Here is a 21,679-nt window from a genome sequence, read left to right as displayed (position 1 = left end):
ACAGAATTCCAATTAATAACGATCAATAGATTTCATGATAAATGTTCTCATCGAGAATGTAATATTAACTGATTACTGTCATGTGATGCTAGGAGAAATACTGGCAATGTACAAATTCAAAAACTACCAAATTTCAAAAGGAAATAGTGGCCATTTTATCCCTACCTTAATCCAAGAGTGAAAATACATGGAAAACAGTTGTGGGAGAATTTTATAATTAGAGAAAAAGCTTCATCAATCTAAAATCAACCATTTAAAGATGATATAGTACATATTGGGGCTTCCCTAGTGGCTCAGACAGTAAAGAATCCGCCTGCAATGTGGAAGACCTGGGTTTAGTCCCTGGGTCGGGAAGATCCCCTGGAGAAGAGAATGACCACCCACTGCAGTGTTCTTGCCTGGAGAATCCCATAGACAGAAGAGCTTGGCGGGCTACAGTCCGTGGGGTCGCAAAGAGTCGGACACGACTGAGCGACTACCACCTGCACACTGCACTTTCACGCATAGTACATATTGGGTACTGGTTTCCTTTTATGACCTGTGTAAGAAGTAATGGAAGTTAATTGTGTTTGATCCAGAAAGCCAGCTTTATTTTAGATAAAACATGTAATTGAGTAAAATAAGATATATGCCCTCAAATGATGGTCCACTTCAGATTTTATCATCTAAATCTATATTAAATAGTAGTTTAAAAGTATATTGCTAACTAGAAATAAAATTTGATACTACCCTATAATACTTAATCAAATGATTGAAGTAATCCCAGTATTTTTCCTGTAAACTTGTCAGGTTTATAAAATGCTGTGACCATGCATATAACCCACATAGGAGCTGAGCTCGTGACTGGAACAGGCAATGACCCCGCTTCCAAGCTTTTTGTGCTCACCTCTCACTTCAGGCACAAATTGAGCCCTACCTTTCCTGATAACTTCAAGGTCTTTTTTTTTTTTTTTTTTTGCCTACATTGGTGTCTCACATAGGCAGTAATCCGGCATGAACTTGTTCCAAGACCACATCTGGTGGGTTTCAGACCAGAGTGAACCTTTTGGGCCACCTGGGCTCCATGCTATTATCCGTGACTGTGTCCATGGTTCCAAGGCTCTAAAACCTTCAAACTCTAATAGCTGCCTTTGGCTCCTTTGCTCCCGATTTGTCTATCCTTTCCAAGCATATGTTTCAGGGCCCATACACCAGGTCATTACAGTTCAACTGAAAGTCTTTGGAGAGGCAAAGTTGCCCTTCCTCAGAGTGAACCAGCATAAGCAGATGTTCAGAGATTTCCTCTCCATTATGCTTCTTGTTTGTATATGGGGCCATGCACGTGAACGTTAACACACTGCTGCCTCACTTGTCATCAGGCTGGCCTGTACCTTGTGCTGACGATTCCTTCATTCTCCTGTCACTGCACATCCACCTTCGCCCAGTTAAACCTGGCCCATTTCAAGTTAGTCTCCTTGACTGTGGCTCCCTGGTCAACCTGTTGCTGCCAGTTTCTATTGTAGAAGAATATCACCATGCCTTCCACATGCCCTGAGGGTTGCTTCAGTTTTAAGAAGTCTGTTACAGCAAGCAGCCTAATGACCACTCTTTCCCTCCTCTGCTTCCTGCCTGCCTAAGCAGCAAAGTGTGCTAGGCTGAATGAACCCAGTAAATGTGGCACCAGTTTGTACTTTTCTTGAATGAAAAGCCATAATTAGTTTGTTTCCTTTATACAGTGTAAAACGAACAAGATGGATTAGAGTGGTTGCTTCAAGTAATTATGTAATTAAGATTCGTGTGCACTGCTAAGTGAATTCATAATCTTTAGGAAATTCTTTTCAATTATGACTAAGACATTATAAGCCATGTTTTAACCTTTAAAATCTCAAAAACTATATATTTTTTTCTCTTGACATGTCCAGCTAGACGTTATTGACATGCTGCTGGGGCTGCTAAGTCACTTCAATCGTGTCCGACTCTGTGCAATCCCAGAGACGGCAGCCCACCAGGCTCCCCCGTCCCTGGGATTCTCCAGGCAACAACACTGGAGTGGGTTGCCATTTCCTTCTCCAATGCAGGAAAGTGAAAAGTGAAAGTGAAGTCGCTCGGTGGTGTCCAACTCTTAGAGACCCCGTGGACTGCAGCCCACCAGGCTCCTCCATCCATGGGATTTGCCAGGCAAGAGTACTGGAGTGGGTTGCTTGGCCTACAAATCTCCCTGTTTAAATTTTAGTTGGCCTAGAAATGCTCTGCTGCTGCTGGTGCTCAGTCTCTTCAGTCATGTCCAACTCTGTGCAACCCCATAGACAGCAGCCCACCAGGCTCTGCCATCCCTGGGATTCTCCAGGCAAGAACACTGGAGCAGGTTGCCATTTCCTTCTCCAATGCATGAAAGTGAAAAGTGAAAGTGAAGTCACTCAGTTGTGTCTGACTCTTCGCGACCCCATGGACTGCAGCCTACCAGGCTCCTCTGTCCATGAGATTTTCCAGGCAAGAGTACTGGAGTGGGCTGCCATTGCCTTCTCCAAGAAATGCTCTAGAAGGGTTCATAATCAAGCCTGAAAATCTGAATTACCTAAAGAACACTTGTTGGGCTCCCCTGCAGAGCAGCTAAGCCCAGGCAGCACAGCTATTGAGTCTGTGCTCTACAGCCTGACAGCTACAACCACTGAGCCCACAAGCCACAACAACTGAAGCCCGCACACCCTAAGCCCATGCTCTGCAACAAGGGAAGCCTGCATACAACAACTAGAGAGGAGCTCCTGCTCACTGCAACTACAGAAAAGCCTGCGCAGCAACAAAGACGCAGGACAGCCAAAAGAAATAAATAAAGAGCACTTGTTAAAAATTGCCCTAATGCACTTACCGAAACTAACAGTCAACAGCTTGGATTTTATGCACTTCGCGCTCTAAGAGCTCGCTATGAATTAAATCTGCATGGCCTGACAATAACATTATCTGAACGTTCAAAACTAATTACAGTGCTGCAAATATTCTGCAGGAAGCTAAATCAATATGAAATTTAAAAGTGCACAGGCAAGCTTATTTGCTTCATTATATACCTATGTACCTTTTTAAAATTATAGCATTGTGATTTTTTAAATTAACCATCATTCCATCCTGATTTGTCTTACATTACTACCAAAACATAATCAATCAGAAATGAACAGAGAACTTGTTCATTCAACATTTATAACCACCATTCAATAATTCATATCTAATGAACCAGAAAATATTCTCCCTTGTGTTATAATTATCTTTGTATATGTCTTATATTACTCTATCTGTCATCAGCTAAAACACCTAGTGTAATACATTGAACATAGACATGCATCTATTTGTTGATGGAAAGGTTGGAAGGAGAAGGAAGAAGGGAGAGAAGGAAAGAGGGATACCCACTTTTGGATGTTTTTATTATACATTCTCAAAAATACAAGCTTAACTGTAACTGGCCAAGGATATTATAAAAGATTCTGATTTTTGCAGTCAGATCATTAAAATTATTTCCGTGCTTCTGGATAAAAATTACTTTTAGAAAAGTTGAGACTATGAGGGTAAATACTTTATCTCAGGGATAAGTTAATGTTATGGAAATATATTCTGGTTTTCACATTCTAATATTTTACAAAGATGTTTGATATCCTCTAAATTAGATATGTTTAAGTATAGTTACTGTTTATGAACAATTAACAAATTTTCCCTGGATGTGAAACCATTCCATCACTATTCAAATACTTTTATTTAATTTTAACTTAAAAAGAAATAATATAAAGACCAATATTTGTGCTAATAATGATCAAGTTCTCATAATTAATGAATTTTCACAAGATTTCTTGGGAGGGGTTCCTAAGAGTTCAGGTCATCAAAATAAAGTTTTCTTTTTCTTAACTTTGAGGTTTTCTAGCTTTGTTTTGTCTCACAACTCCAGCTTTGGCAATGGCATCTTGTGGTTAACCTCAAAGTGAGCATCTTTCTTGTAGTTTCAACTCAAATTACATTTATGTTGACCAATCCTAAATCTTACTTTCAAACACAGTTGTTTTCTCCAAGCTCAAAATACCTCCAACTGCCTAGTCAACATTACAATTCAAAAGCAGTGTTATTTTCACTTAAAAATGAATTTAAATGCCAGTATAGTTTTTATTCCTTATCTTCCTGTTTAAATCAGTGACACCCCATGTGACACACGCTTCAGATAATTTTTGACCCGCTTACATGGTGACAGTCACCTTTTCTCTAATTTGTGATGGAACTGGAGACTTTGGGGGGAAGAATAGCAATCACAGAGTGGAAGACTTGTGATGCTTTAAGGTGTGAAACCTCTTCCTGATTTAATGATGTGAAATGCAAGAGTCAGTAAAAAGAAGCATGCTATTTAAAAGCAGAGCTCATTCAATTAAAAAATAAATAAATTTAAAAAATAAAAGCAGAGCTCAAGAACTATAATATGACCTGTTATCTTGTGTGTCAAGTGACCTTGAATTTCCAGGAAACTATCACTGAGAAGTTGTACCATATTTGAGAGTCAGCAGCAAGATGCCACAAGATCCTTTTGTGTCTCCATCAGGATTTACCTGTGTTTCTGACAAAAGATGAAAGATGACATCATTTGAGATACCGCATAAGCTAGTGAAGATTCAACCCTCATGATATACTTTTTCTAACTTTCCTAGCCTTATCTGCTGTTGATTGTTGACCAGTGTACTCCAGCTGATCAAATACTTATCCCTGAACGTAAACTATTCCAAATGGTTTGGATTGTCTATAGTATTTTCCTGGTATGTCATGGAAAGGCTAGATTTCTAGGATTCTTGTCATCTCCAGATTCCCTGATGTAACTCTGGAGATGTAACTCGTTCACTGAACAAACCTGATGAGTGTGAGATGCTTATCACAAAGCAAACATTCAGATTCTTATTTTCATTAGGTTTCCTAGGATCCTATTTTATCCTACTTTTGGATTAACCAAAAAAAAAAAAAAAAGAAAAGCAGTCTCATCATGTTCTGAACATTCTTAGGTAATACAGTATCCAGTGGTGACTTTTAAGACACAAAATACAAATTACATTTTTTAACAAATAAAATGTTTAGTTACATGAAATCATCAACACTTTGATCTTCATTCAAAGATATCATTCAAAGACCATCATTCAAAGACAGTCCTTCAGTCCTTTTCCTCTGCCATACAGCTCAGGGGAGAGAAATGACCAGCCTCTCCCCTTTATCCCTTCCCCTCCCTTTCTACTTGCTACTTCTGCTGCTTTCTACTACCCTTGCTACTTCTGCTCTTCCAGGTTTGGGGCAGGAAGGATTGGAGGGTAGGAAGAGGGATCTGGAAAATCCTTTTTGCTTTGGTGGGCAGGTTTCATTCTCTGAGTCTGGAAGTTTGAAGAAAGCTGTGCCCTCCTTGCATGTGGTGAGGTTTTTCCAGAGCCTCCCTTCTGTACTCCAGCCCGCCCTCTGTTCCTTAGGGGGGCTCTCTGACTTGTAATTTCCTCTATTCTGGCCCCTTCGTCCTTCTGTAGCTTTTCAGATTTCAGAGGTTGAACTCCAGCAATTCTCTTCATGTTCCTCAGGGCTATGGGGAATGGGGACGGGGCAGGAAGAAAAGTAATTAAACCCTCTATAATCTTACTCCCACCTTGTCCTAGTCATCAGTCAACTCAGCCTTTGAGCAGGGGGTAAAGAACTGTAGAAAGATATTTTGAGGTGAGACATTGAGGAAGCAAGAATTATAAAGGAAGTTTCAATTGACCCTATAGAGTTACTTCCACTCAATGTCTTTTTTTTTTTTTAATTTTTAGTTTTTTATTTTTTAAATTTTAAAATCTTTAATTCTTACATGCATTCCCAAACATGTCTTAAGGAAATACTGTGATTCAATTTTTAAACTCAAGTGCGTGCATGCTCGGTCACCCAGTCATGTCTGACTCTTTGAGATTCCATGGACCGCAGGCCTCCGGGCTCCTCTGTCCATGGAATTTTCCAGGCAAGAATACTGGAATGGTTTGCCATATCCTACTCCAGGGGATCTTCCCCACCCAGGGATTGAACCTTCATCTCCTGCATTAGCAGGCAGATTCTTTACCACTGGGCCACCTGGGAAGCCCCCACGAATTAATTAAACATCCACTGTATTTCCTAAAAACTCTGAGGATCTGTGAAGCTGTTAAAAAAATTCTAGAATAATTTTTCTCCCAGCAATAGGAAGACAGATTCTGCCTTTTTTGCAGACTTAGAAAGTAATAGTGAAGTGGAAAAACCCAAAGGTTTCAGTTTTATCCATATTCACCCATAGCTGTGCAGATCTGACCTAACTTGCTCACTGGCAGAATTCCGTCTCAACCTCCATTCTATCTGTTACATGGCATTGTAAAGCTGAAATTGCCTAAGACCTTTAATTTAAATTCCAAGCAATGATTTGGAAAATCCCACAATGGTCAAAAATTTTGGCAGCAAGAATGGAAAAGTGAGCTTTGTCAGGACAAAAGGACAGCTCTAACCCCTGAAAGTAATCAGACGCCCTTCAAGGAAGGTTTCTGAAAGTCAAAGCATGTCCTGGCTGGTTAGAGACTCCACTCCAACCAGCTCTCTCAGAAGGTTAAAATTACACCAATTCACGATCGGAGCTTTCAGTGCAGGGTTGATATTGAAGTGTGATATTTAATTCAGTGGGATAGGATTTTCAGTACAATTAAATCCAAAGCTATGGTTAATGTGACTATAAAAAGGACATTTGGTTATCCAAGTACTGTGATTGAGAGAATATGTTTGTTCATTTAAGACATTCAAGATACTGAGAAGTAAATTGATAAGTGATTTGTTACCTGCAGAGGGGAGGGGAAGAGCAGGAGGAGGACTAGCGAAAGGCAAGAAGATTAGAAGAAAATTAAAGTGGACTTTTAATCTCTTTCTGTAATTCTTTGCTTTTTCATTTAAAAAGCCTTAAAATGTGCCTATTCGTGGCCTTACCGGAAACAAATGCCTGAAGAGAAAGAAATCCAACTGATTTTTAATTGTTGACACCAAATTGAAAATTCAGAACAGTTTCTAGGAGAAATGTAAAACTAGTCAGGTACTAATGTGAGCGCATTTGACCTCTAGAGCTTGAGAAGCGACAGCGCAGCCCAGGGAAGCAGAGCACACGCTAACCAGGGCCAGGATGTAGCCAGTCAAGACCCCTAAGCAGCATGAAGTGCGTCTAGGAAGCTGCAGGCCTGCCTGAAGCCTGCATATGCATCTTCAGTGGTCTTCTCTTATTTGACTACTGCTGTGAATTTGAATTTGTATTTCCTTTCCACTGTCTTCACATTATCAAAGTATTTATATCCATGCCATACATACTTTCAGCCTATCGCTGTCTACAGTACTTCTTGCAAAGTAAGCCATGTTATAAGTAATGAGTTATTTAATAATGATGATTGGTAAGTATTTATTTCAGGATGCTCACAACAAAAACTGAAATCATCATTTTTCACATGGAAACTTAGAAAGCTTCGTTTGTTCCATGAACTACCCCATGGCCATTTACCCAACTGGAAAATGTCACAGTCAGAAATTGAATATATACATGTCTTACTTCACCTCCAAACACCATGCCTCTTTATTTTCTCTTCCTTTGGAGCTGGCTTCTCATCCTCAATGCTTCCGTAGCTCTATCTGTCCAAAGGGGAGCGTTCTTTTGAATCAGTACTCACTACACTTTCTGTTCTTAGTTTGGCCAACTTCTGCTGCCCACTGTGTGAACTGCATTTGTAAAGAAGCTTCTAAATTTTTAGAAGGGCAAAGCCTAATTCTATCAAATAACTTTGTATCTGGATGCATTAGAGCCAATGGGCAGGTGAAATATTGGGAACTAGATCACCAAAGTGGAAGGGAAGACCAGCTTCTCTTGGGGTCCCTCTCCTGTCTCACAACTGCAGTTTGCACAAAGATAAATATTTTGGAGGGATAATGATGGCAATGATAGACAACAACATTGAAGAGAAAACTCTTCCTACATAATTGTTGAGCATTTTCATTTAACATCCCGATTAGTACATGCTGCTGCTGCTAAGTCACTTCAGTCGTGTCCGACTCTGTGTGACCCCAGGGACCCCTGTCAAGAACACTGGAGTGGGTTACCATTTCCTTCTCCAATGCATGAAAGTAAAAAGTGAAAGTGAAGTGGCTTAGTTGTGCCCGACTCTTAGCGACCCCATGGACTGCAGTCTACCAGGCTCCTCCGTCCATGGGATTTTCCAGGCAAGAGTACTGGAGTGGGGTGCCATTGCCTTCTCCTCTATTAGTATGCAAAACTCAACTAAAATCTTTTTTTTAATTATATAGAGAATAGCATATATGTTTCAAGCCAGGCAAATCTATTAACAAATTTAATTTCTAGCAGTCAAATAAACCATCTTTCTCAAAGCATCATCAAAAAAATCCAGTTGTCTTACCTCAGCCATTTCATTAGCTGATATCCAGAAATGAACTGACACCTTTAGAACTCTTATAAATATTGTTTGCAAAATATATTTTACTTGAGTGATTTTTCCTTATGACCTCAAATAACTTAATGACTCAACTGTTTTTCTTCATATAATACTGACTGCCTTTCTGCCAAAGTAAGAAATCCTTTCACCCTGTGATATGCTGCCTTCTACCCCTTGCTACCAAAACTTCCAGTTTCCTAAAACATCAATATATCTTTTACCTAACGTTGCCCTTTGAGGTAATGCATGCTTTTGAGTCATCTGTCTTTAATTTCCTTTGTCAGTTTTTCTCCCACTCTAGTTTCAGTTAAATATAACCTGGCATTCATACGACATTACCGTGATCACGATATTGTGAATGCCATCTAAAGAGTTTCCATATTCTGCACCTCCCCTGGAGATTACCTCCCATCTCCGGGAAACACTTTGGTCTCCAAGTTCTAGTTTCTTAGGTCACTAATAGCTGACACTCATCCTGATTGAGGGAGTCCTACCTGCCTTAAGTAAATGATTCCATTTAGGATGGAATAAAATAACTATGTTGCTAATTATACCCACCACTTATTGAGTACTTGGTACATGCAAAGCAACCTGCTGAATTCATTTCCTTTCTCATGGTGATCTTATGAGAATGTATTCTTGGGACTTTCCTGATGGTGCCGTGGCTAAGATGTTATGCTCCCAATACAGGGAGCCAGGGTTCGATCCCTGGTTTGAAAACTAGATCCCACATGCTGCAACTAACACCTGGGATGGCCAAATAAATAATTTTTTTAAAAAGAATATATTCTTTTCCTTAGAAATTGTCAAGGTGAGGAATTAGGCACCAAGACACAAAGCCATTTGCCTGCCATCACCAGCAGATAACAAACTGGAGATTTTAACCCAGGCAGCCTCGCTCTGGAGTCTGCTTGCCCAGCAGTTTGAGAGTGTCCATGGTGGTTTGCGGGGACAGTACTGAGAAGGCAGAGTGGTGGGCAGCAAAGCAAACGAGGATGGATGGGCTCCCTGGATGAGCAGGTTCAGTGTGTCCCAGACTCCACAGTTGTTTGAAAAGGATAAAAATCAGTGTGAAGGGGATATCAAGGTTGAATGCTTTCAAGACTGTAAATTCATTTTACTCAATCTCAGTGCGTAAGAATACAGACGGCTACATAGTTTCAGCTGGTCTGTGTAAATGCTTAGCAAAACAACTCAAGCCCATGGCCTATGGGGAAATTGCCAGTGTGGTTCCAGATGCTCGGAAGATGTGCTCCCTGGACTAAGCCAGGCAGGGTCCCTTAGGTGAATCAGTGCCATTCTGTGAATCACCCCCCAAGTGTGTAGGCTATGTACTGTATTTCTATTTATTAAGCAACCATGAAAGACAAAGCTGCAGAGGATTCCCAGAGCGCCAATAAACAAAGAAAGCCCAACTGTTGTTTTGTTCAGATTTCAATTTTCCCACATGCCCCTCTCCTCAAACTGCAAAACTGCTGTTCATCCCCACGTTGACTTAAATGAAAAGCAGTAATCTGTTGGGATCAGTTTCCTTTAGGAGCAAATAGCAATGAAGCTTGCTATTTAAATCTTCCTTCCATTGATGCACCTGAGTATTTAAATTGCGCAGTTAAAAGTAATGAGCAGTTAGTACCATTTTCTGTCGGCATCAAACTGCTCTCTCCCATTATCTAAGAGAAGGTATTCCATTCTGAGCTTCTCAGATGAAATAGGAGAGACTTCTTACCTGTTTTTCTTTTTTATTCTCGTAATTCCTTGGTTCTCCCAAGTCTTAGCCCAACTGCTATTAATTCTCGCATGCTTTCTTTACATGCTAAAAGACCTCCGTGAAGCTGTCGCAGAAATCATGCTTTCTTCTTGCTTTTAAAAGAGCTGAATTTAGGAAAGATGGTAACGATAACCCTGTATGCGAAGCAGCAAAAGAGACACAGATGTATAGAACAGTCTCGTGAACTCTGTGGGAGAGGGAGAGGGTGGGATGATTTGGGAGAATGGCATTGAAACATGTATAATATCATATAAGAAACGAATTGCCAGTCTAGGTTTGATGCAGGATACAGGATGCTTGGGGCTGGTGCACTGGGATGACCCAGAGAGATGGTATGGGGAGGGAGGTGGTAGGGGGGTTCAGGATCGGGAACACGTGTACACCTGTGGCGGATTTATGTTGATGTATGGCAAAACCAATACAATATTGTAAAGTAAAAAAAAAAAAATAGAATTAAAAAATGAAATTAAATAAATAAAAGAGCTGTCAAGATTCGTCAATCCACAACATATGTGTTTTCTCTATCATTCTTCCTCCAAATCAGTGATAGTAATTTCTTCTGCGGTGAAATTCTTTATAAAATAGTAAAAAAAAAAAAAATTAGCATATTTTACTTGCAGCTCAATATGTGACTTGCTGTTTTGCCAAGCAGTGATTTCCAGTCAGATGTGTCACAGTGAAAAAAACAATAATAATGACTTAAAAATAAGCTTGCTGATGTTCGATGACCCAGGCTTTGCAGGGTGGCTTCACCCAACCACTAATTCTCCACATTAAGAAGGATTGAGCCTCAAAGATCTCAGTGTCTATTCTTCAGTTACTGTGCTTTGTCTTCCCTCTTTGAACCAGTGAAGTCGCTCAGTCGTGTCTGACTCTTTGCGACCCCATGGACTGTAGCATCCAGGCTCCTCCATCCATGGGATTTTCCAGGCAAGAGTACTGGAGTGGGTTGCCATTTCCTTCTCCAGGGGATCTTCCCGACTCAGGGATTAAACCCAGGTCTCCCACATATTAGAGGCAGTTGCTTTACCATCTAAGCCACCAAGGAACCCTCCATCCTTGGGCCGGATACATTGTAACACGAGGTGGGATAATGCCCCATCCAGACTGGTGCTTGGAGTCAGTGGCTCAGTTTATACTGAACAGTGTCCATCTGGTTGATGGTCTGCTCTCTATCCTATCTCCCACCACCCCAGGCCATCCGGCACGGGTCTTCCTCACTGTTTCAGGGAGTAACAGGGAACCCACACATCTCATAAGTTTCCTCTGTGAACAGCATCTTCACCTAACATACGCTAGGATCTGCGCATTTCCAGAAGTCCAGCCACTAACCCACCGCACACCTCTCAACTGCCTGAGATGACTTGGTATTACACTATGCTGCTGCTAAGTCACATCAGTCGTGTCCAACTCTGTGAGACCCCATAGACGGCAGCTGGAGTGGGTTGCCATTTCCTTCTCCAGTGCATGAAAGTGAAAAGTGAAAGTGAAGTTGCTCAGTCCTGTCCAACTCTTCTCGAGCCATGGACTGCAGCCTACCAGGCTCCTCTGTCCATGGGATTTCCCAGGCAAGAGTACTGGAGTGGGGTGCCATTGCCTTCTCCGATTACACTATAGTGTGCTTTTTTTTTTTAATAAAATATTTTTTAAAACAGGAAAACCAAGTGTAAGTCCAACAGTAACTCACTGTTTTTTGGAATATGCTAATATATAGCATTGAAATGACATAAAATGGAAATTTGTGAGTTTTTAACAACAAGCAGTCAGGAAGCTTGAAAAGGCAATATTTAAGTAATTTAACCAAACAATATGTAAGTAATTTAACCCAGCATTAGTCTGTGTGTGTGTTAGTCGCTCAGTCGTGTTCAACTCTTTGCGATCCCATGGACTGCAGCTCACCAGGCTCCTCTGTCCATCGAATTTCCCAGGCTAGAATACTCAAGTGGGTTCCCTTCTCTAGGGGATCTTCCCACCCAGGGATCAAACCCATGTCTCCCGCATTGCAGACAGATTCTTTACCATCTGAGCCACCAGGGAGGCCCTCATGCGTCTATATTTAACATTAAACTAAATACAGAGAGGAGAAAACTTCTCAACTCTCTCAGTGTAACTTGCCAACAAAAGAATTCATGTTGTAGTTTCATTAATTTTTTTAGCATTATTTCATATTATTTTTAAATATATGTCAAAAATATATATGATATTTAAAGAACGGTGAGACAAATATCTACTTAGCTACCATAACCTTGTTATTCTGTTGATTTTTTATAGTGACATAAAAATATTAATATTACTAAACAGTATGCTATTTGGTTTGTCCTAATTCCCCTTTTATAATGATGGAATCACACCACAATATATGTGGAGATTTGTGTGATTTTCATGTGATTTTCTTTTATTTCTCCATATTAACCTTTTGAGCTGCATGCATAAATTTGGGAATCTAATTTGTTTATTCTGTTCTTAGAAGACAAAGAGTTGCTTCCCAGTTATTGCTTTTGTGCAAATGCAGCCGTGACCATTATTGTACATACCTTCTGGTACATATAGCAAAAAAGTTTCCTTAAAGTATATTCCAAAGAGTGGAATTGCTGTTTTAGGTAATATACATATATTTTTTAACTAGGTAAAGTCAAAATTTTTCCCGAAGAACTACTGGTTAATGAGATTAACAAGATTAATGAGAACCTAATCTTCTGAACACCTATAAGCTTAGATTTAAAAATTATTCCAGAAGGTTGGGTCGAGTGGCAACTAACAGTGATTTTGTCATTATTCATCTGATTCCTAAGTAACATTTTTTTGTATCCTCCGGAAGTTGGGGATGAACAGGGAGGCCTGGCGTGCTGCAATTCATGGGGTCACAAAGAGTCGGACACGACTGAGCGACTGAACTGAACTGAGCCATTAACGAGTCCTCTATCCTGAACTGCCTGTTCGCACTTTTACATATTGTTCTAATGGGTTGTTTGCTTATATATTCAATTTTATATGTTCTTTACACTTTTCTTAGCTACAGTTTTAATGTGTGGCTGATATTGTGTCCAGTTTGCTTGTTTTCTTGCTCTGTTTTAATCTTACATTTAAGTCACATTGGTTCCAAAGAACCACTTTGAAAATTTTACTGGCAGTACCAAGAATCTCTGGACCAATCTGGGGGAAAACTGACAGCTTTATGATACTGAGCTCTCCCTATCAATATACATGGTCTAATTTTTCATTTATTTAGGTCTTCTTTGATTTCTTTCAGCTAATATCATTCTATCCTTCCTAAGAGACTCATCCATTGCTTTTCATTTTATTCTTATGACACATTGTTCCTGCATTTGTATGTGCTATCTTTTATTTAGCAAATCCTAAGCATTATTTGCTAATATATAAAAATAAAATCGACTTTAATACCTTGAATCTTCTGATCAGCAACTCTGTTAAATCTCTTATGAATCCCATTGATTTTGGGAAGACTTGGGGTTTTCTCTTCCCTTTAAGATAAGGATGGTGTGGTGGTGCACCCTGGAAAAGGCTGGGAGAAAAGAATACCCCCTTTAGATTTGAGATGCATGTGATTAGCTGTAAAACACTGACACAGAGGAAAATGGGAACAATGCAAAAGCCAGTCAGGCACCCTCAAACTGCAGAGTCTGGGGAGCTTGTGTAGAAGATGCCTAGGGATTTTTGTTGTTGTTGTCCATTTATTGTTCAACTTTGAAGCAAACCATTCAAGAACCTCCTCCATAGATTTGTTGTTCTCTATCTTCTGGTTCAAAAATTGTTGACTAATCCATTAAAATGTATTTTTTTAACATTTTAAAGAGTAAATTAAATATAGTAGTACATAAAATAGACAAAATGATAGCATTTTAGGTGAATACAGCATGTTTTGAAAACCTCTCTATGTCAAGTTCAATTTTGTGCAACAAATATTCACTGAGGGCTTTCTATAGGCAAGACTCTGACCCATTAAGAAAAGTATTTGTTTGGTTATCCTGTGCCAGGAAAAATTAAGAAGATAGTAAATTTTACTAATACAAGCCATCAATCTTAGAAATAACGCTCACCCCCATCTTTACTCTGTAATAGGTTTATCACCCTGATTTATTGGATAATTGACTAATCCATCTTGCATATGTAGACAAGAATTCATCAACCTGAGATACTTAAATGTATTCATCATTGAAAGAAAACTCCAACTAGCTAGCCATTACATCCTAATTCATTAGCAATGGTCATCACTCAACACTTTCAAGAGAAAAGTCATACAAAAGAAATGCTTATGAGAATTCTTTTTCTGACTCAATGAAAATTCTAACATTTTTCAATTCATGTTTAAAATGTAGAAATACTATGGTAATATTGAGCCTGAAAAGTGTTAATTGCTCAGTTGTGTCCAACTCTTTGTGGCCCCATGAACTGTAGCCCACCAGGCTCCTCTGTCCATGGGATTCTCCAGGCAAGAATACTGAAGTGAGTAACCATTCCCTTTTCCAGGGGATCTTCCCAACTCAGGGATTGAACCTGGATCTCTTGAATTGCAGGCAGATTCTTTACTGTTCGAGCCACCAGAGAAGCCTAATATTTAGCCTGTGTGTGTGTGTGCTAAGTTGCTTCAGTTGTGTCCGACTCTTTGCAACACTGTGAACCTAGCCCGCCAGACTCCTCTGTCCATGGGATTCTCCTGGCATCAATATTGGAATGGGTTGCCATGCCCTCCTCCAGGGGATCTTCCCAACTCAGGGGCCCAATCCACGTCTCTTACATCTCCTGCAGTGGCAGGCAGGTTCCTTAACCTAAATAGTTTTAGGGACATAATTTCTAGTAGCAAAGAAACAGACCTTTGTAAGCATAAGAAATTTCTGAACATGCTGTAGATTTTCAATAAATGTTATTTTCTCCTTTTCCTCCTTGTGGTGTGTGTGGTGGGGAAGTAGGGAGGTTATATCTTTCAGAAGAGGTAACACTTTGAAGACTCAATTAGATGTTAAGTGTTTAAAAGATTTAAAAGATTTAGTGCTCTTCCATTTAGTTCATTTATTTGAACTACTCAAGTCTTCTATACTTGCTATATCTGCTAGCAATACAAAAATATATTTATTGAGAATCAATGCAAACAATACTGAAATATATTTGGTAAAATTCCAAACCCTCCACTATTGCTACCAATCTCATTTCCCTCCCCAGAAGGAATAAAAGCAGTGTACTTTATAACTTTAGAATGTTGTTTTATGCATTTACATAGGTGGATTCATTGGAAGGACTGTTGTTGAAGCTCCAATACTTTGGCCACCTGATGCAAAGAGCCAGCTCACCAGAAATGACCATGATCCTGGGAAAGATTGAAGGCAAAAGAAAGGGGTGGCAAAGGATGAGATGGTTAGATAGTATCACCAACTCAGCAGATATGAATCTAAGCAAACTCCAGGAGATAGTGTAGGACAGAGGAGCCTGGAGTGCTGCTGTCCATGGGGTTGCAGAGAGTTGGACAGGACTTAGCAACTGAACAACAACAGATTTATTCATAAATGGATAAAATGTTACATAATTTAGAATAACTTTGTTTCAATATAAGTGGAATCATAAATATTTATGCAAAATTATTTTATCATAATAATAGGTCTTAAAATGTTTCCATGTTTTATTTGAAAAATATAAATATGGAAGCATTGCTTTCTCAGCTGCCACAGAGTAGTATTTTTTATATAGTTTAGGATATTATCTAACCATTCACTTTGTGATGAAAATTTATAATATTTACATCAATCTATGAATATGTTTGAGATCATCCTGGTGTGAATATCCTTATAGATGCCTCCTATAACAGAAGTGAGCAAGTATGTACTAAAGATACTTGGACATTTTATTTTCTTTAAGGGAAAGAAAGGCCTAGAAAATACATACGCCATTCTTCAATCTACAGAACACATCGAGAAGATTCCTTTAAATTCAGTTATGTGTTTCTCAATATGTCCCTCTAGTCAATTCTCATGCCCATGCACTCTGTCTTTTCCCAGTTCAGTTAGCTCTATCAGATTGTGGAAGATTTGGTTTCCAGATTAAAACTTTAGCTATGATTTCTAGTATCCCAGGACTGCCTGACATGTGATACAATCAATAATGTAGCTGGTAGGAAAAAACTGCTTAAATTTGGCTGAATTCAGTTTGGCTGAAAATAAGCAATTTAACTCAACAGTTTGTGCAAAAATTAATACATATAAGAACTCTGTTAAATATTTTGTTAAATATTGTGCAACCACCTATTGACCTTTGTAATATTGTACAGATCATTTTCTAAAATGCAGTGTGTATTATATCATATATAAATATTGAGGTTTTGTCAGTAAAATTTATATAGCATTGTTTTTTTACCTTACCATAATTTATTTAGGCTATTTTGTTTCATGTTGCTACAAGTTTGAATTTTTCCTGTATGTTAGTTTTCTAAGCAAAATCTTTCTCTAATTTTGCAATAGCAATTAAGAGGCGTTATCTGCTTATTTCATTATTTTTTACCTATAGTTCTAATCCATTCTAGATAATGCCCACTGTTTCAGCTTTCATGGAGAAGCGTTGTTGTTGTTCAGTCACTCAGCCATCTCTGAGTCTTTTGCGACCCCATGGACTGTAGCCCACCAGGCTCCTCTGTCCATGGGATATCCCAAGCAAAAATACTGGAGTGGCTTGCCATTTCCTCCCCCAGGGGATCTTCCCAACCCAGGGATTGAACTCATGTCTCCTGCACTGGCAGGCAGATTCTTTACTGACATTAGATTAACTCAAATAGCAAACAAAAGTGGCTTACTTTAAAAAAAAAAAATTGCTTAAGTTTTTTCCCCCTTGTACAAAAAGGAAAACAGAGTCAGATAAACAGAATAGGCATAACTGTCTTTAAACTGTTATTTTCAAAGTAGAAAAATTCTATCCTTCAAATTTCATTTTTTTTAAATTAATGATTCTTTATTGGCTTCTTTTCCTATTTTTCCATATTTAAAGAGAAATGTATATTTTATTTTAAAATAGAAAAACATAATTTTTCTACTTCAAAAATACAAGTTTTTAAGCATTTTAAAATAGAGAAATATAAAAGGAAGCACAAAGCTATATAATCTTACCTATCCAAACTATCTATTAACCTTTTAATTATCTGTACAAATTGCTTTCTAAATACAAAGTATGTTCATTATATATTATTTAAATATTTGTGTCTCAGTTGTTAGCAAAATTGGGATCATACCATTATTTTGTAACCTACAATAACTTATTCAGGCAATTTACTGAATGATATTTACTTTATTCCAATATCTTCAAGGAGATCCAACCAGTTCATTCTAAAGGAGATCAGTCCTGGGTGTTCTTTGGAAGGACTGATGCTAAAGCTGAAACTCCAATACTTTGGCCACCTCATGCGAAGAGTTAACTCATTGGAAAAGACTCTGATGCTGAGAGGGATTGGGGGCAGGAGGAGAAGGGGACAACAGAGGATGAGATGGCTGGATGGCATCACTGACTCGATGGACGCGAGTCTGAGTGAACTCCAGGAGTTGGTGATGGACAGGGAGGCCTGGCGTGCTGCGATTCATGGGGTGGCAAAGAGTCGGACACGACTGAGTGACTGAACTGAACGTCTTCATAACTTAAACAGAGTGTGCAGAAATAGTTTTATTATGAATTTGAAATATGAAAACAAAAAGATTGAGACTAAGGTGAAATGATTGGTTAAATATGAAAGAACATGACTGAAATGATATTAAATATTAAAAGATAAAAAAGTAGAAAAATACCTATCAATGGAAAAGAACATGTAATGATGTATGAAGGTCTGCAAAATGTCCCAAGGTGCACCAAATAGAACTAATAATAAAAAGAAAAAAAAAAGGCAATGTCTAGGAATTTCGATTTAAAGCCCATCATCATTTCAGCCAAAATGACCTGCTGACCAACTTGCTTTTAACTAAATTGCTTTCAGCGAAATTATGTTCTATAAAATTGCATTTGTCCACATTGCTTTTTCTAAGCTATTTTTAAAATTATTTTTTAATGGTCAAATTATATGTTGCTATTGGGACAGATTTAGGAATCTAGAAGCCATTTTTTTCCCCATGGTTAGTTCTTTTCTCTATCTCTGCATCTCTCTGTCCCTCTGATCATCTTTATCCTCAGATTTCGTCATTGATCAACTTCTATCCCCGGACCATGAGATTCTTCCTGTGAATATAAATGTCATTTGAAAGATGACCTTCTTCATACCAGGCCTTCAGAAATACTTTTGAGTCACGGCTTTTTAACCACAGACTATCTTAACTCACCTAGTTTTAGGATATTCCCTTCAGTCCTTTTTCAAACGAAATTTCATGCCTCATGTTGTTATCTCTCCTTATAAGATAAAGACCAGGGCTTCCCTGGTGGTCCAGTGGATGAGACTCTGCCTGCCAATGCAGGGGACAGAGGTTTGATCCCTGGTCCAGGGAGATCCCTCGTGCTGCAGAGCAACTAAGCCTGTGCATCACCACTACTGAAGCCCATGTGCTGGCAGCTGCTGAAACCTGTGCCCTAGAGCCTGTGCTTTGCAACGAGAAGCCACAGCAGTGTGAAGCCAGGCACCACCATGAAGAGCAGCCCCGCTCACCGCAACTAGAGAAAGCCCACATGCAGCAACAGAGACCCGGTGCAACCATAAATAAATACATATTTTTTAAACCCCTTAAAAAAAAAAAGATGAAGACTAAATATTTTAAGTGAACTCCTGAATAAAACATGTGGTGCTGTATAACCAACAAACAAATCAACCAGGCTACTCTGTCACTCACTGGAGCATTTTACAATAGCACCCGCTTTCCACATATCCCAAGAACACTCTATTCCCCCCACCTTCTGGCTTCATCCTCCAGTTCCCAAAGCTGTCTGCACAATGTTACTGCCATAATAACAATGCAGTAGGAAAAAAAAAAAGAAATTATCACTATGCCAGTATCCACAGCCTTTCTCTCCTGAATTCCAAAGATTCTTGTTTGAAAGGCCATCTCTTGACTTCTCCTCTGTAGCTCCAATCCAAACAGCAGGCTGCCTGTGAGACTGCACTTTCCCAGGAGCTGTACCAAGAGCAAGAGAATGCTGAAATGTCACAGGGCAGAGGGTCTGGTGACTCAGGTGTGGTGGACACAGTGCATGAGAGTGTGTTGAGTGAGGCTTATGAGGTGGGGGGGGACAAATGAAACAGAGGAGCAAAGTGGCATGAAGGAACAGGAATTTTTACTTTTATGATGTGTGGTTTTCATGAATGTGTAATATTGAAAGAGGAGATTATATTTGAAAGCATTTGTGGTAAAACCTCCTGTGTCATGGAGAGAGTGAAATGGCCTGGCTGGACTTGTTAAGAAGGTGAAAAGCAAAAATGATGCCTCAGAGCTTCTGGAGTCAGATTAGTGTTTCCTTTTAACGTGATTTTGAGAGACTGGATCATGTGTAGACATGGTTTATAAATATCATCACCTGGTCAAGAGCAGAATAACATGTCCTGACCATTCTCACACAGGTGAAATTAGAATTAAAAACCATCCTCCACTTGATGACAAATTCCCAGGGATCACTCTAATACCAAGGGGCAAGTCTGGCTCCCTTGCCATCGTTTTTTGCTTCAACCATCTAACAGAAATTTGCACAACAATCACCAACTACATTCCAACTCAAATTTCTCTCAGCTCTATAATCAACCCATATCCTATTTTGCATTAATCCCTTTCAGCCTAACCACATCACACTCAGCATCTCACTTGAGAAGGGAACACAAACCTGTCATCTGAGCAATACTGAAGTCTTGCTGGAACATGATTAGCGGCAGTATTTAGGAAATTGTGTTGTTCCGGAGAGAAAAATCTTAGAAATCTACAGATCTCTCCGTACCTTATGGAATCCTTTTATCACTCCCATGCCAAAGAGGGCCAGAACTCACACTGGCAGGATTGGGAAGGGAATAGCCCTGTAAATATATTAGATGTTAGGTTCAAGTGCTGAGACAGTGGCAGCAAGATTTTTGCACATATTTTCAAAAGAAATCTACCATGGTATAAGGCTACCCTCGAGAACTCATCTGGACCTACTTTGTAAACTCCCCAAATCTCTCACTTTCCTTGTTACTGCTGTTATGACTCCTCAGAAGCATATCTTTATGTTTGCCCTCATTTCACTTGCAATATCCTGTCATATGAAAGTTGTCCTTAAGTTCACGTTTCCCCTAAAAATGCCTGTTTTGTTCACGGCTACATGCCTGGCACAGAGGACAATGCTGGTACATGTGCCCATTTGACAGTGCCTGTATCCTCTCTCTTCTTTACTCAACAATGCCTGCTATGGTAGCATAAAGGATCTGCACTGATTTTAATCATCAGAGGGAAAAAATTCATAAAAATTCATAGTAGTTAAGATAAAGATACGAGAAAGTGCAGAAAAATCCTCTGTTAAGATAAAGGACTAGGACCAAATGATGTTTTGCAGTTGTTTACAATGCTCTAGGAGCTGAAGTTTGTAAAGAAACCATAACTAGTAATTTCTAAGCATGCAGTTACCTGTGTTAGGGTGGTCAGCAAAGGACCCTCTGAGGATATTTTCATAAGAGAACCAAGTAACAAGATGCAGAGAGCCATGTGCAAACTTGAGAGAAGATCATTCCAGGTACAAAAAGAGCAAGTTCAAAGGTCCTGAGGCAGGGGGAAGCTCAGCAAATTCTAATGATAGGGCCAGTGAATCACAGATGAAGATACATCTGTGGGGAGGACAAGCATCATTAGTGTTTGCCAGTCTGAAGATTATTTTCCAAATATTGGCAGAATAATGTCTATGCTGGTCTCACAACATCTCTATTTTTTTTTTTCTTTTCAGTTTGTTATTTTCCCCCTTAAAAAAATTTTGTTTAAAAAGACTTAGAAAGTTGCTTAACATACTCCAAGTTATCTGAAAAAAAATTTTCAACTTGAGTAGCAAGAGAAGAGAAACACAATTTGTGAATTATCTGCTTGGGAAGGGCACTTAGAGAAAAAATGTAAAGAACATCTATAAATAACATTTATATGAAAAAGTTTAAAAGAGTATCATTTTCCCCAAACCACTATATCACTCAACTACACAGTTGGAACATAAGGAAGTGGACAAGAACAGGGAAGCTTGGAACCTGAAATGTAAGTTATGACTGCTCATTGATTGTTCCTAAGAGGAAATTAATTATGTCTTTCTTAATAGAGGGATAATAAGGGAAGTGGAGGTCTACAGAAGATAGAGAAAAAGGCTATAAAATGTTTGATACTTGAATAAAGTATTTTAATTCCCAGCTGAGAGTCCATTGACAACTACCATAAAGTCAGGAGGACTCAGTAAAGGCTTGGAATGAGCTAATTTTACTCAAGAATGAGAAAAAAAAATCAGCATGAATAATAATTGAAGATTAGAGGGAAATGTATTTAATACACTTAAC

This window comes from Ovis canadensis, chromosome 26, assembly GCF_042477335.2.
Source record: "Ovis canadensis isolate MfBH-ARS-UI-01 breed Bighorn chromosome 26, ARS-UI_OviCan_v2, whole genome shotgun sequence".
Classification (NCBI taxonomy): Eukaryota; Metazoa; Chordata; class Mammalia; order Artiodactyla; family Bovidae; genus Ovis; species Ovis canadensis.
The sequence above is the reverse complement of the archived record's forward strand: the minus strand, read 5'-3'. Positions refer to the sequence as shown.